Raw genomic sequence first — 16,878 nt, 5'->3', positions numbered from 1 at the left:
AAACGTCAATTCTCCTGCTTCTTGATGCTGCCTGGCCTGCTGAGCTTTACAAGGGCCACACTTTGACTCTAATTGCCAGCATCTTCAATCCTCAGTTTCTTCCAGTGACCACAGCACTACCACCACCTTCCTGACCTGTATGCACTAACTCTGCCTCCTTTTTCTCCTTCTCCATTCCACAGTCCTATAGATGGGAAATATCATCAACTTTGTCTGATGAATGTAGACCAGAACAATCAGTAAGTGAGAGGGGCTGAACTCAAAGCCCTGTCAGTTCATAGGCCCTTCAATACCCCAATTTCATTTCAGAGAGGCTTAGTGCTGTTTTGCGGTATAGCTACTTTGTTGTGCTAGAGCACAAGGCACTTGTGGCAATAGTTGCTGAGGGCAATTTGCTTAGGCAGTTGGCGGAGGGAAAAAAAATGCAGTGTAAGTTTGGAGGGAGTGCACCAATAATGTTAATCAGATTGGAGGGTGGGCATGGTGACGCAAAGGGGAGGACAATTTAGGGTGGCAACGGCAGGGTGAGATGGGTTTCTATCTTGACTTGAGACGGAGGGAGAATGTGTAGGAACAGAAGGGAACTAGCATCGGAGACAGTGAATGGGACAGGGAGTAGCATGGACAGGGATAACATGAGGTGGCATGAGAAGGACAGAATGAAATGGGATGTGGATTTAAAAGAAGTGCTGCTGTAATTAAGACACTAATATCACTGCAAATGCTTCGTCGCTTACTGCTAGTTTAAACACATCATCCTGCTTTTCTATTCAATTCCTCCAGAAATGACCTCTATTCTTACAGATTTGTTATGTGTGTTGCAATGTTCAGTGATTAATGCATTCGTATTCACACATTAAATTGTGCAACTGAGGTCCAAGTCTTAATCAGCACAACTTCCTCCCTTCCAAATACAGATGTTCATTAAGACTGTTGAGTTAGCCCATCAACTCTAAGATACTGAAGATCAGTTGGAAATGTAGGGTATTTCTAGTATTTCCTTGTGAATTGCCATCTCAGGAATTGAAGGCGCAAGAACTATCACTTCAGTAAGCCCTTCCTCCCACTGGTGCCAGTGGAGGATGCTCAAGATTGACAATCTGCAGCATTCATTTCTTCTTACACAGGATAACAGCAGCATAAACATCAATCTTCCATCAAAACTTGCAATTTATTACCTAGATGGCTGGTCCACAGAATGATGAAACATATGGGCCTACTGGAAATTAATTTCATTACCACAGAATAAATTTCAATCTTTTCAGTTGTGGTCAGGCTTTTAAGTGAAAAAGCTGTGTCGACTTTTCCAAAATGAGTTTCCAAATTAAATGCAATTTAAACTAATATAGTACATACAGCAAAACCACATCTGTACTCTGAAAACCAATCTGAAAGAAACCAAACCACTGACTGGCCACAAGATACCGATTTTTAGAAGACCCATATATGAATCCACAGTCATCCCTGCGAGCTCCCGAGGGAGTAATCCATTCAGTCCCACTACCCTGCTTGAACCCTCTATCCCTGCAGATTTATTTCCTTCAAGTGCCCAGGTCCTGTTAAAAGTAATTTGGGCTTTACACACTTAATTTTAAACTAAAGATATTGCAGCTGGGAGTTTGGAATATGAATACCACAAATTGCTAAAAAAAACTACACTTCAGTGGCAAAAGAAGAATGGCAATGCAATGAAAATTTTGTTTTCGTTACCTGAAACATTAACTCCTCATTTCTCTCCACAGATGCTGCCAGACCTGATGAGCTTTTCCAGCAATTTATATTTATGTTTCTGATTTCCAGCATCAGTTCTTTTGGCTTTCAAAGAGAGATTAGGATAACCAGCTGAAGATGAAACATTTGCAGCGTGGAAAAGGCATGGTCGTGGTAATAGGTCTGTTACATTTATGTAAACATACAATACAGGAGAAGACAGTCAATCAGCCCTTCAACCCTGCTCCACCATTCAAAATGATCATAGTATTTTATAGTACAGAAGGATGTCATTCAGCTCATCATGTCTGTACCGATTTCTGAAAGAGATGCCTATCTGGTCATATAGAGGTACAGCGTGGAAACAGACCCTTCAGTCCAAGCCGTCCAGGCCGACCAGATATCCCAACCCAATCTAATCCCACCTGCCAGCACCTGGCCCATATCCCTCCAAACCCTTCCTATTCATATACCCAGCCACATGCCTCTTAAATGTTGCAATTGTACCAGCCTACACCACTTCCTCTGGCAGCTCATTCCATACATGTACCACCCTCTGTGTGAAAATGTTGCCCCTTAGGTCTCTTTTATATCTTTCCCCTCTCACCCTAAACCTATGCCCTCTAGTTCTGGACTCCCCAACCCCAGGGAAAAGACTTTGTCTATTTATCCTATCTATGCCCCTCATAATTTTGTAAACCTCTATAAGGTCACCCCTCAGCCAGCGAGGCTCCAGGGAAAACAGCCCCAGCCTGTTCAGCCCCTCCCTATCGCTCAAATCCTCCAACTCTCGCAACATCCTTGTAAATCTTTTCTGAACCCTTTCAAGTTTCACAACATCTTTCCGATAGGAAGGAGACCAGAACTGCACACAATATTCCAACAGTAGCCTAACCAATGTCCTGTACAGTCGCAACTTGACCTCCCAACTCCTGTACTCAATACTCTGACCAATAAAGGAAAGCATACCAAACGCCTTCTTCAGCATTATATCTACCTGCAACTCCACTTTCAGTGAGCTATGAACCTGCACTCCAAGGTCTCTGGAGTAACCCTCTTCACTGTCCACTACACCTCCAATTTTGGGGTCACCTGCAAACTTACTAACTGTACCACATGCTCACATCCAAATCATTTATGACAAATGACAAAAAGTAGAGGATATAGCAATGATCCTTGTGGCACTCCACTGGTCACAGGCCTCCAGTCTGAAAAACAACCCTCCACCACCACCCTCTGTCTTCTATCTTTGAGCCAGTTCTGTATCCAAATGGCTAGTTCTCCCTGTATTCCGTGAGATCTAACCATGCTAATCAGTCTCCCATGGGGAACCTTGTCGAATGCCTTACTGAAGTCCATATAGATCACATCTACTGCTCTACCCTCATCAATCCTCTGTTACTTCAAAAAAACTCAATCAAGTTTGTGAGACATGATTTCCCATGCACAAAGCCATGTTGACTATCCCTAATCAGTCCTTGCCTTTCCAAATACATGTACATCCTGTCCCTCAGGATTCCCTCCAACAACATGCCCACCACCGACATCAGGCTCACCTGTCTATAGTTCCCTGGCTTGCCCTTACCACCCTTCTTAAACAGTGGCACTACGTTAGCCAACCTCCAGTCTTCCAGCACCTCACTTGTGACTATCAATGAATCAAATATCTCAGCAAGAGGCCCAGCAATCACTTCTCTAGCTTCCCACAGAGTTCTCGGGTACACCTGATCAGGTCCTGGGGATTTATCCACCTTTAACCGTTTCAAGACATCCAGCACTTCCTCCTCTGTAATGTGGACATTTTGCAAGATGTCATCTCCTATTTCCCTACAGTTTATCTTCCATGTCCCTTTCCACAGTAAATACTGATCCAAAATACTTGTTTAGTATCTCCCCCATCTCCTGCGGCTCCACAAAAAGGCTGCCTTGCTGATCTTTGAGGGGCCCTACTCTCTTCCTAGTTACCCTTTTATCCTTAATATATTTGTAAAAACTCTGAATTCTCCTTAATTCTATTAGCCAAAGCTATCTCATGTCCCCGTTTTGCCCTCCTGATTTCCCTTTTAGGTATACTCCTACTTCCTTTAAACTCTTCTAAGGATTCACTCGATCTATCCTGTCTATACCTGACATATGCTTCCTTCTTTTCCTTAACCAAACCCTCAATTTCTTTAGTCATCCTGCATTCCCTACACCTACCAGCCTTCCCTTTCACCCTGACAGGAATATACTTTCTCTGGATTCTTGTTATCTCATTTCTGAAGGCTTCCCATTTTCCAGCCGTCCCTTTACCTGCGAACATCTGCCCCCAATCAGCTTTCGAAAGTTCTTGCCTATTACTGTCAAAATTGGCCTTTCTCCAATTTAGAACTTCAACTTTTAGATCTGGTCTATCCTTTTCTATCATTATTTTAAAACAAATAGAATTATGGTCGCTGGCCCCAAAGTGCTCCCCCACTGACACCACAGTCACCTGCCCTGCCTTATTTCCTAAGAGTAGGTCAAGTTTTGCACCTTCTCTAGTAGGTACATCCACATACTAAATCAGAAAATTGTCTTGTACACACTTAAATTCCTCTCCATCTAAACCCTTAACACTATGGCAGTCCAAGTCTATGTTTGGAAAGTTAAAACCCCTACCATAACCACCCTATTATTCTTACAGATAGTTGAGATCTCCTTACAAGTTTGCTTCTCGATTTCCCTCTGGCTGTTAGGCTCTATAATACAATCCCAATAAGGTGATCATCCTTTTCTTATTTCTCAGTTCCACCCAAATAACTTGCCTGGATATATTTCCGGGAATATCCTCCCTCAGTACAGCTGTAATGCTATCCCTTATCAAAGATGCCACTCCCCCTCCTCTCTTGCCTCCCTTTCTATCCTTCCTGTAGCATTTGTATCCTGGAACATTAAGCTGCCAGTCCTGCCCATCCCTGAGCCATATTTTTGTAATTGCTATGATATCCCAGTCCCATGTTCCTAACCATGTTCTGAGTTCATCTGCCTTCCCTGTTAGGCCCCTTGCATTGAAATAAATGCAGTTTATTATTAATTAGTCCTACCTTGTCCCTGCCTGCCCTGACTGTTTGACTCACTTCTGTTCTCAACTGTACCAGTCTCAGATTGATCTCTTTCCTCACTATCTCCCTGGATCCCACCCCCCACCCCAACATTACTAGTTTAAATCCTCCTGAGCAGCTCTAGCAAATCTCCCTGCCAGTATATCAGTCTCCTTCCAATTTAGGTGCAATCCACCCTTCTTGTACAGGTCACTTCTACCCCAAAAGAGATTCCAATGATCCAAAAATGTGAATCCATCTCCCATACACCAGCTCCTCAGCCATGCATTCATCTGCTCTAATCCTCCTATTCCTGCCCTCACTAACTCGTAGCACTGGGAGTAATCCAGATATTACTATTCTCGAGGACCTCCTTTTTAAATTTCTGCCTAACTCGCTGTAATCTCCCTTCAGAGTCCCAACCTTTTCCCTTTCTATGTCGTTGGTTCCAATGTGGACAACGACCTCTTGCTGGCCCCTCTCCCCCTGTGAGAACATTCTGCACCCTCTCCGAGACATCCTTGATCTTGGCACCAAGGAAGCAACTCACCATTCTGATTTTTTTTGCTGCTGGCCACTGAAACGTCTGTCTGTACCTCGGACTAGAGAATCCCCCAACACAATTGATCTCTTGTAACCTGACGTACCCCTCGTTGCATTGGAGCCAGTCTCAATACCAGAAACTTGGCTGTTCATGCAACGTTCCCCTGAGAATCCATCACCCCCTACATTTTCCAAAACAGCATACCTGTTTGAAATGGGTATATCCACAAAAGACTCCTCCTGCACTAGCAGCCCACCTCTCTTACCTTTCCTGGAGTTAACCCATCTATGTGACTGTATCTGAGACTTTCCCCGCTTCCTATAACTGCCATCCATCACATACTGTTGCTGTTGCAAATTCCTCACTGCTTCTAACTGTCTCTCTAACCAATCAATTTGATTTGATAAGATTTGCATCCAACAGCATTTATGGCAGATATAATCCGCAGTAACCCTTAAACTCTCTTTAAACTCCCACATCTGACAAGAACTACATATCACTCCATCAAAGGCCATTTTTGCTCCTTCACAATCTACAGACCCAGAAAATAACACCGTCTTATTCCTCTACAAACACTGCCCCCAGTTAAATTAATAGTTATGGCTTATATTTTAAGTTTAATCAAGACACATAACTCCAAAACATATAATCAAGAAAGAACCCACTCTGCTCACCACTGCAAATTCTCTGTAGGCCACACTTAAAAACAACAAATAACTTCTCGGATTCTGTGCTGTGAACTTTGCCCAACAGTTCCTCCAAGATCACATTTAAACAGTCTTGTTCTCAAGCTCTACGTCTGGTCATGTAGGTTCATCACTTTCGAATAGGTATATATCCAGTTCTCTTTTGAAATCTCCTTATAGAATGTGCTTCCACCATTTTTGCAGGCAACACAATCTAAACTCTAACAATGCTGAATAAAGAGGTTTCACACTCCTAGCTCTCTTGTTGACAATGCTGAAATTGTGACCCTTTGTTACTGTGAACTACTTGTGGAAATAGAATATCCTTCTTTACTCCGTCAAAATTACTCATAATTTTGAGCACTTTAACAAGGTCGCCTCTTCATTTTCCCTGCTGCATTGAGAATAAGCCCAATTTCTCTCACCTTTCCTTGTATCTAGTAAACCTCATTTCCACTCTCTCCAGAGAGAAGGATATATCCTTCCTTAAACAAAAGGTGCACAGAACTGAATTCAAATGTGGTCTGACCACTGATTTGGAGAGATGTAGCTGTACTGCTACACGTAGATCATGGCTAATTAGTTTGTATTCTTAATTTCATACTTTCATTAGTACTATCCTTCGATTCATTTGTCTAACAAAAATCTGTTTGTCTCCAGCCTAAAAATATTTAATGATCCTGCCTCAGAGGCAGAATTTCAAGTCACAAACTCTGAGAAAAATAATTCTCATCTGGCCTCGAAAGTTGATTCTATGTTTTAAAGCTGTGTCCCCTCGTATCAGACTCACTGACAAGTGCTAACATCCTTTTCATGTCCACAAAATAATCCCCCCTCTCTGTTCTAAATTACAGTGAAAGCACACCCAGCCTACAACGCACTCTTCCCTCATAAGTCAACTGTTTATCCCAAGTATCAATCTATTAAATTTCCCCTGAACCATGCCCAATGCATTGACATCCTTCCTTGAATGAAAGAGACCAAACTGCACACATTTTAAGATTAGTCTCTCTAATACCCTGTATAACTGAAGCATAACCTCTTTATTTTTATGATTAATTTCTCTCAAAAGGATATAATCCCACAGTAAAAGATATAATTCCATCAGCTTTCTTAAATTATTTGTTGTATCTGTATATTAACTTTTGGCACTCATGAACAAGGACATCTAGATCCCTCTGCACCTAATTCTGCAGATATTCTCCATTTAAACAATATCCTTTAAAAAAGATTTTCTTGCCTAAACAATAGAAAGATGCTCAATCTGTCAGATTTTTGACTACTCAATTAACTTGTAGAAAAACAAGAGCCCAGTTTTCTTCCCCCCCCCCCCCCCCCCCCATGTGTACTTGGAACGTCAGCTTTACTGGCTAGGTTAGTGTTTATTAGCCAGCCCTACCTGCCCTGGAGAAGATAGTAGTGAGCACTTTTTTGAAGCACTGCAGTCCATGGGGAATAGGAACAACCATTGTGCTGTTGGGAAAGAGTTCCAGGATTTGACCCAGAAATAGTGAAGAAACAATGATATGGTTTGAAGCCAGCATGGCTTGGAAGGGAATGTGCAAGTACTGCATGTATGTAGCAGGCTTGTATTTACTGTTCTTGTTCTTTTAGATGGTAGATGTTGTGGGTCTGGAAGATGCTATTGAAGGAGCCTTGGTGAGTTGCTGCAGTACATCTTGTAGATACCCACAGTGTAGCAGTAGTGGGGGTGATGGTGATGAGTGTTGAAGGTGGTAGATGGGGTGTTAATCTTTGTTGAGCTTGAGTATTGTGGGACCTGATTTTACCCCATGCGATTTGAGTTTCTCAACACAGAATTAGACCACAAGAGGTACTGATCCTCAACTCTACTTTCCTGCCTCATCCCTTACTGATTAAAATTCTGTCTACTCAGCCTTAACTTCACAATTGTACAGCCTTTTGCAATAAAGAATTCCACAAATCAGAACAAAAACCTCTCCATCTCCATTTTAAATGGATGATCTGATTTTCCCAGAGTCTCACTTCCTCTTGTAACCATAGTATTCATATGGTTGGTCAAGTTATGTTTTCGGTTAATGACAACCCCAGGATGTTGACAGTAGGGGATTGAGCTATGGTAATGCCATTGAATGACAAGAGACAGCAGCAAGAGTCTGTCCTATTGGAGATGGGCATTATCTCATACTCATGTGGCACAAATATTAGTTATCACGTAGCAGCCCACTGCTTGCTTGCTTCCTTCCTTCTGTACTGGAACCACTCTATGAGTCTACTTTAAAAGATTAGGATTCACTGGCTCTCCAGTGACAATCTCAACTATTCAACTGAATCTTTTCTTATGAGGGGATCACACTTAGAGCTTTAGGAGAAAACACAAGGGAGTTGGAGGCACTTCACACCCAAAGATCTTTGAGACCACTTGGGTCGCAAGATTCTAGACAGACACAGACATGTCAATAATGGAGACCTTTGGTCTCAGGTCTACTAACAAGACCAGTCCATACCTCCCAAATATTGGGATTTTGCAACACAGAGCTAAGAGGGCAGATCTCACTTACTCCATTGTGACACAGCTGTGAATAAGAATATATTTTTTCTGCAGTGGTATATGCAATCAGATCCAACACATGCTTGCCCCATGGCAATGCTCAAGACTCAAGACTGGGATAAATAAGATGCAGTATCCAAGCAAACACAATAATTTCTGAGTAATAACAATATAACCTCATTATTCTGCAAGATCAGTGCTACTAAAATATGCTATTGGCACATGAGCTGCCTCCTTTCACAACGTTCTTCCCATAGGTCAGGCAGTGAGGAAGGAAACGTACAATCTTTCTTTCCTTCTAAAATGTGACTCAAAGTGCACCAGTAGCATTGGTGCATTGTCAACCCACAGATATGGACCAAATTTACATCTTGAGACACACATTTGTAGTCTGTTAATGACTAACATAGTCACTCAGCTCCTAAATCAAATTCTTGCTCATCCGCAAATACCTCCTGCAGTTGAATGGCTCCCCTCGAGATAGGTGATTTTATGTAGGGGAAACATGGATAATTTTTAACCTTTATCTGGTCAGGTCATCCCGACAAACAGTGGCCCTCATGACCACCTTGGAGAGGTTACTTTTCAAAATACACTGAAGCTCACTCCAGTATATCGACAAGCAAAGGATGAGCAATCAAGCCACCCTGTGCCAGAAGATATTGTAAAAACTTCCACTTGCAAATCAAGTACATTCAATTTCAGCTCATCTTCACTTACATTTTAAAATAAAAAATTTAATCTCATTAAAAAAAAATCACTGAACAAAATCACTGTTCAGCTCCATTACAAGTGTTCTTAGCCCCATCCACCAAATATCAAGACTAAAAATGATTGAGATAGCACAAATAGAATACATTTGCATTGTGAATTTAAATATCATGTCACTGCATCCTGCAGGCATTTATTGGTATCACTGTATTTGACATTTAGGATTAGGCATTGAACCGGGAATGAGAAATTCAGTCCCGTCACCTCCACCCACTATTAGCATATTGCAACATTAAACTTCTTATACTCTCAAGGATGCAGTCATGTTCATTCATCATAATTTGCTTGTTATTAATCTCTCTACAGTGTAATGTTTCAGGATCTTTACATGTGCAGTATTAAGAGAAGAGTCCTTCAAACAATAGGAGATTGAGATTAAATAACTTAGACTGGTCAATTCCCCTGATTGTTTTATTTCCCTTCACAGAGAACGGTTATGATCACTACATTTTGAGAATACTGATGCAGAAAGACATCTCAAGCTACTCTATACTATGTACCAATAAATATTTTCACTAGTCTTGAATATCCTTAAAGTCTTGAATATAAATCATTTAATAAGAAGAAAACAGTTGCTGTTAAATCTGCCTGATCATCAAGGAACGGGATGGAATCACTAAAACTGCAAGGTGTTGCTCAAAATATACAACGGTAGTCTTGCATTAATACAATGTAATACCATGTGAACCTAATCCTACACTGCCTTGTAATCCTGCAGTCACTGTCATGTCTGTATTCCGAATCCAGCAGCATCATGTAATTGTGCATTAGCATACTAACACCATATTCTCCTTATCCAATATAGATTTATAAAAAAATTGATATTTGGATGTAAAAACCAGAAGAACTGCTGATGCTGTAAATCTGAAACAAAAATAGAGATTGCTGGAAGAACTCAGCAGGTCTGGCAGCACCTGTTCAGAGGAAAGATCATTCAATCAGAAATGTTAACTCTGATTTCTCTCCACAGATGCTGCCAGACCTGCTGAGCTTTTTCAGCAATTTCTATTTTTGTTTCTGATATAATTATGTATTCAGGTGATGGGTATTACTTGGGATTTAGCAGGCTAAACATAACATGTAGCTTTAAAGTGCCTGATCCACAACATGTGGCTCTGTAAATAAAAGCTTGCAAATGTATAGAGACTCAGCTTCAATATCCTTAACTGCCTAGCTTTCAGAGTTCGAATACAATAACAGAGTACAGATGCTAAATGGTGTACACCCATCACCACGACAAACACATTAAATTCCTATCTGTCTTTGTAGAAAATGGCAGCAAGTGTCAAACCATGATTACACTCTGATGTTCTTGGATTCTGAACCATACGATCAGTGGAAGATTGATGGGTAAGCATGGGTCACGACTCTACCAGAAACAAAACAAGAAATACAGCCTTGGTGTTGTTGCTTCCAGCCCAAAATAAAGTCAGAAGCAAGTAATTCCTCAGATGGATATTAATGAAGGTTTAATTCCCAAAATGAATTCCTCGCTCAAACCTATAAGGAAGTTAAACTTGGAGTGGCTATGAATCTCAGATTTTGGAAGTGAATGAACAGCATGGACTTAAAAAGAGCACAACAGGTTGACAAAGTTCAAATTAGTATAGTATTACTGGATTGTGTTAAGGTGCCTCATGTATTTAGTTAACTAGTTCTTACTGATAGACTGTTCTTAGTGAAGGTGTCTTTTCTGAATCAAAATTCTGCTGAAATGAATATGCCTGGAGATCAAGTCATTCCCTTAAGCTTTAAAGAACTGGGATACATTAAAAGACTCAAAAGATTCCTGGTACTGCATGCAGGCCTCAAAAGGAATGAAAAGATTCCATTTAGTTTCTACTGTCTATTTGTAAAGAGTAATAGTAGGAGAGTTAAATTCCAGAAATTATATATTATGTTAATGACTCAGGAAGAAGGCAAACGCACAATTGCAAAAGTTGCTGACGACACAATGATAGGTAGGAAACTAGATTGCAAAGAGGATAAAAAGGACTCTGCAAAGGATATAGACTGGTTGTGAATGGATAAAAAAGTTGGCAATTGGGTATAATTTTGGAAAATGTGAACTTGTAGGAATGGAAAGGAGCACATTGTTTAAATTAGGAGAGATTGCAGAGCAGAGGTACGGAGGGATCTGGGTATCCTGGTACATGAATCACAAAAAATGTTAGCATGTATGTCCAGCAACTGATTAAGAAAGTAAATGCAATGTTAAGTCTATTCCAAGAGGAATGAACTATATAAAATCGAGGTATTTTTCCTGCAGTTGTGTATAGCATTGGTATGCCACAGCTAAAGTATATGCATAGCATATTTTTCAGAAAGGAAATAGATGTGTCAATGACAGTTCAGAAAAGGTTCACTTGACTGATACACAGGATGAGGGGTTACCCAATGAGGAAAGATTGGACAGGATAGGATGTATCAATTGGAGTTTTGAAGAATAAGAGGTGATCGTCTGAAGATAAGGGAGGGGAGAATTATTTTCTTAAAGGGTCTCAAATCTTTGGAACTACCTTCTCCACAGAGCAATTGAGGCAGATTAATTGAATACTTTTAAGACAAATAGATAAGATTATTGACTAACAAGTGAGTCAAAGGTGATCAGAAAATATAATAATGTGGAGTTCAAGTCACAATCAGAACTAATCAAAAGGTGAAGCATGTTTGGGGAGTCAAATGGTACTTTTGCGCCTAACTTGTACGTGTGTGAGAAATGGCCCATGAAAAGTTAACAAATCCCCTTAAGTATCAAATGTGGCAAAGTGCCCACTGTGAACAAGGAGACAGAACCTTGAAATAACATGTGAGGAGGAAGGTTATAATTATAATTATAATTATTTAAAACAGACAGTTTTAAATAAATTTCAAATTCACTTAATTGTGCAAATTATGGAATCCAATGTGAATCTATTTTTTTTCCATTTTTTCATGGGAAGGAAGAAGTCATCATTTTGAACTGCTGCAGTCGAGGAGTCTAAGTGCATATATAATCCTGTCACAAAGGCACTTCCAGGGTTTTGATCAAGTGACAGGGGAGGATCAGTGATACACTTCCAAGTCAGGATGGTGTTCAGCTTACAAGTGATGGCACTTCCATGCATCTGCTGCCCTTTTGCTACCAAACATTACAGGTAAAGATATGGAAGTTGCTGCTGAGAAGTCTTAGGTACATTAATGTACATTATAGGTGACTCATGTACATGGTGTAATGCTACTAAATGTCAAAAGTTGCTGGTTGGATTCTCTCTTTCAAGAGATCAATACCTGGTATGTGTGGATCAAATGTTACTTGGCACTTAGTCCAAGCCTGAATCTTGTCCCATTCTTTCTGGATGTGAACACATACTGCTTCAGTATCGGCGGGATGGATAGTTCTAAACATTTCTGACCTTATAATGAAGTCGCTAAATGGGCCTGGAAAACTACCCTGAAGAACTCCTGAGGCTGAAATGATTATCTCCTAACAACAACCACCATCATCAAGCTTGAGTTTTGATGAGAACAACGCTTTGAAGTCACCAGAGGGTCTCCATTCCAAGTACATTAGCTGGAATGTGCAACTTTCTAAGTACTGATGTAGTCTCGACTGAGTTACCAATGCTGTTGAGTAAACCTTCTATTAAAAGGCACAATTGTGATATTAAAGAGTTAATTTGCTCTCCTGACCTGCTGGAGATTGGATATCCCGAGGCTAGGGTGGGATGCCTCCGACTTACAGGTAGACTATAAGGAATTTACATTCCCATCCCTTGTCATTCAGAGCCAATTACGTGGCCATCTCTTATTAATCAGAGACAATTTACATTTGCATCATCATCCTATTCAAAATCAATAAGATCATTGTAGTTGGAATTTTGACTACTCCCTGGAGTTAAAAACATTTGCAACAATTTGACCATTACGGGATGATTTACATTGCATAGTTTCTGGAGATGATCAGGTCACTGCATTGTGTCTTGAGTGGCATGTGACTGTGAGGGAGTGACTGGGGGAGGGGTCATCTTGTGGGCATCACTGACTGTAATGCAAAGATTTTGTATAAAGGAAGGACTGTTTCCTTTCTTCAGAGGGACGTCTCAACACTCTTCACAAGCATGGTGAAGAATGTTAAGAGTTTCTCCAAAGTTTGTATTGTATTTGCTTAATAAAATTTGGTTGTTGTTCATAGAAGTTGGCGTATTGCAGTTGCATCAAGTGTGTAAGAATCTCAGAAAAAATAATCTAACACAATGGTGACAATTATTTTTGGAAAATCGATTCACCTACAGTTTAGCCATAGAACATTATCATATCTCCTTACCAAAACCACAAGTTTTTCAGAGAATTATTAAATGAATTCGATGTGAGGATAAAGAGAAAAAGAAAATGGTCTTAAAGTTCAAGAATTTATTTATTGTAATTGTTTAGTGAAAAATCTTACAAAAAGGTGTAGATGTAGGTGAGGATTATAAGATACTACTAGAAAACGTTAGCATGAATTGGAGAACTTGCAAGGGTTTTGAGGGACACCCCCATTTTAAATATAAATTTTCTATTGACACTAAACCTTTCATTGTGCCTCGGTACACGTGACAATAAATTAAACTCAACAAATGCTTTTGAGACACCAGTTCTTGCTGTAATCCCCATGAGAAATAACAGTCACTTTGCCTGGTTTGAACTTAAACAAAAACTTGGGGATAACTGTGCACTGGCACGTACTCTACGGCAATACCTCAATCAGAGTCCACTTACCAAACACTCAGCATCATTTTCTCCTGTAGCATAAATTGTTATTCCCCTTGAAATTTGGCATTCTTGCAATTCTGTGCTGATGTGCAAAATGAAAACCTTTCACAGCCTGTTATATCTTACAGCAATATAGAATTCTATCATACTAATGAATTATAAATAAGTACAAGAAAGTTATGAAGTTGAAATTATGGAAAACTTGACAAAATTTCTGACCAGAGGTGAATTTGTTAACAAGGAGTTCAGAGATATAGGTGAACACATGTATGCAAAAACACATCTATCTATAATTCATGCTGTGATTGATGACTTCGTAAGAAAAGTTTTGGCTGATTGACCAGAGTGTAAATTGTCAACCTTCCTAGCATGGGTAGCTTGTGCCAAGAATTCTCTTCAAATTGTTGCAGGATATAATTCTTACCAACTGGGCACAATCCAAAATTATCTTCTGTTCCATGTGATAGTCCTCCTGCTCTAGTACCATTTTTTGAGCTTTGAGTGCTTTACATTCTGGAATGCAGGGGGTTTATTAAAGTGGAGATATCAGAATACAAGAGGTACTGTTTTAGGCTATCAGAGAGAGTTCAATTCAAAATATTTAGCATATTACACAATAGGAAGTCATAGGAGAACAAAAAGGGCAGTACTTACCAAAAATGGGAAACTGTTAAGGTTCACTTCTTACATTTAATCAGAATTAATTACAATATCTTGCACTCTGAGTAACCAATAGCTAAAAGTACCCTGTCCATTGGAAATTTGTATTTTTTCTGATGGAGGACCTGAGATTAGTCGAAGATTAGAGTTGGGATGGTGGTAAGGGCAGATTATACACATGACCGAGCCATAATATCCATAGGACAATTACCCACAATTGTTACATTTGTGCCATTGCTTTCAAAGGGGACTAATGAATAAGTTGTGGGACATGCACCAAAAGCTATTGTTAGGTTCAACTATTAACTGAATATTTAAAATGATCACCGTGAGAAGACCACAGACTGGTAGAATGAAATTAAAAACTGGAAAGTAAAGCAGCACAATACAAATAATTCACTTATTCACTCGTGGCACATGGGTATCACTGTCTGACCAGTATTTAATGCGCAGCACTAGTTGTTCTTCAGAAGGTGGCAGTGAGCTGTCATCTTGAATTGTTGCAGTCCATGTTTATAGTACATACACCATGCCCTTACCATAGGGAATTCTAGGACTTTGGCCCAGTAAAATGAAGGAATGGAGATATATTTCCAAGTCAGGATGGTAAGTGGTTTGGAGAGGAACTTGCACATGGTGGTATTCCCATGTACTTGTTACCCTTGTCTTCCTTGATGGAAGTGGTTGTGGGTTTGGAAGTAGCTGTATTAGGGTCTTCAGTGAATTTTTGCATTACATTTTGTAGATAGTACACATTGCAGCTGCTGAGTGTTGAGGTGGAGGGAATGGATGCTTGTAGATACGCAGTTCTGGAGGAGGGTGATCTCGCAATGCAAGGCTTTGAACACAGAATGGAAGTCTTTATGCGTATGACACTTTTGATGTTTTTCTTTAAAAGACACAGCCGAAAGACAAAGGAATTGTTTAACTTTGGATGTTTAGTTTATCTAAAGGGCAATGAAGATTAAGTGGGGACTTGCCTAGACTCACAGCAGCAGGCAGAAAGGATTGTTGGTAGTAGGTGCATGATCTACAATAGGTCATTAAATAAAAGCTTATTGGTACATAAAAACTAAGTTCTGAAGTTCTACCGTTTATTGCCTGGCCTTCTAAATTTGAAGATCTAACACAGACGTAATCCTGTACTAACGCACCATAATATCCTATTAAGTTTAAGTACATGCACACCTAATTATGGAACTTGTACTATAATAACAGTGTTTGTAATGCTGCAAACCACACCACTGATAGAACTTACAGGTCAAAAAACCAGCAAAATGAAATCTAAATCAGTACTTCTATTGAATTGCATTTAGTAGAATAACAAACAGCAGACTACGTTACTCATATACAAACTGTAGTACAGTAGCTTTTGTGATTTAAGCTGTACAGTCTAGATTTCTAAAAACAATCATCTGTGCCTTCCATCCTTTAAAGGTTCTTAATAAAATACACCTTTTAAATATCCCCATTTGACAGGGTTCCTATCTTTAGCTATAGTTATGTTTCTTTGTCAAAGGGCACTTTTCGAATTGAACTACATGCTTGCTGAGGGTAGGTAGATTTTTAACATCCTCTATACACAACATATATGTTATATACAGTTTCTCTCCCTGAACAGCGTATATACACCACTCTCACTGTATCCCTTTCCACTCGGAAATTTGCAGGTTAAAACCCCAGTTTTGATCATCAAGCGCCGTAATCCCAACAGATACCGCGATGGGGGGGGGGGGGGGGGGGGGGGTTAGGGTGAGGACAGAACTACACAGTCAGAGGTACCAACCTTGGGGAAAAACCAAGGCCATGTGTGCCCTCTTGGAGGCGTGTAAAAGATCCCACGGCCCACTATACCCGGGGAGGGGGAGGGGGAGGGGGAGGGGGTGGGGGTGGGATGGGGGTGGGGGTGATCTCCCCATAACTGCCCCCCCGTTAACCTAATTAAAGCCACAATATAGCCGGTCACAGTCACGATACCGCTGGTGGGATCCTCCTCTGCCCATTTTGACTGCCCTCCTTTCCGGGACGTTAACGAGCACGCTCCTCACCTGGGCTCGGCTCTGTCACTGACAGCAGCGTGTACTCCCGCACCATTCCCGGTGCCTCTGAGCGGCTGGCCTGCCCCCCACCCCGCACTCCCCCACCACGAGCCCCCCTGCTCCGTGTCCGAGCGCGCCG

At 40.6% G+C, this 16,878-nt stretch overlaps 1 protein-coding gene across 5 annotated transcripts in view; it reads right to left on the bottom strand.

The window, feature by feature from the left end:
* Positions 1–16,878, bottom strand: part of LOC140481858 (NEDD8-conjugating enzyme UBE2F) — a 366,423-nt gene that overhangs the window by 111,090 nt on the left and 238,455 nt on the right. The window contains exon 1 of one of the 5 annotated variants that reach the window (XM_072578434.1): positions 16,749–16,834. The exons of 3 other annotated variants lie outside the window; for them this stretch is intronic. The gene's annotated coding sequence lies outside the window, so the exon portion shown is untranslated. Of the gene's footprint in view, positions 1–14,464; positions 14,486–16,748; positions 16,835–16,878 lie in introns of those variants that run through there. One more of the 5 variants, XM_072578433.1, reaches the window with a different exon arrangement.

Source organism: Chiloscyllium punctatum, chromosome 10, assembly GCF_047496795.1.
Source record: "Chiloscyllium punctatum isolate Juve2018m chromosome 10, sChiPun1.3, whole genome shotgun sequence".
NCBI classification, from domain to species: domain Eukaryota; kingdom Metazoa; phylum Chordata; class Chondrichthyes; order Orectolobiformes; family Hemiscylliidae; genus Chiloscyllium; species Chiloscyllium punctatum.
This window is presented reverse-complemented; position numbering and strand designations above follow the sequence as displayed.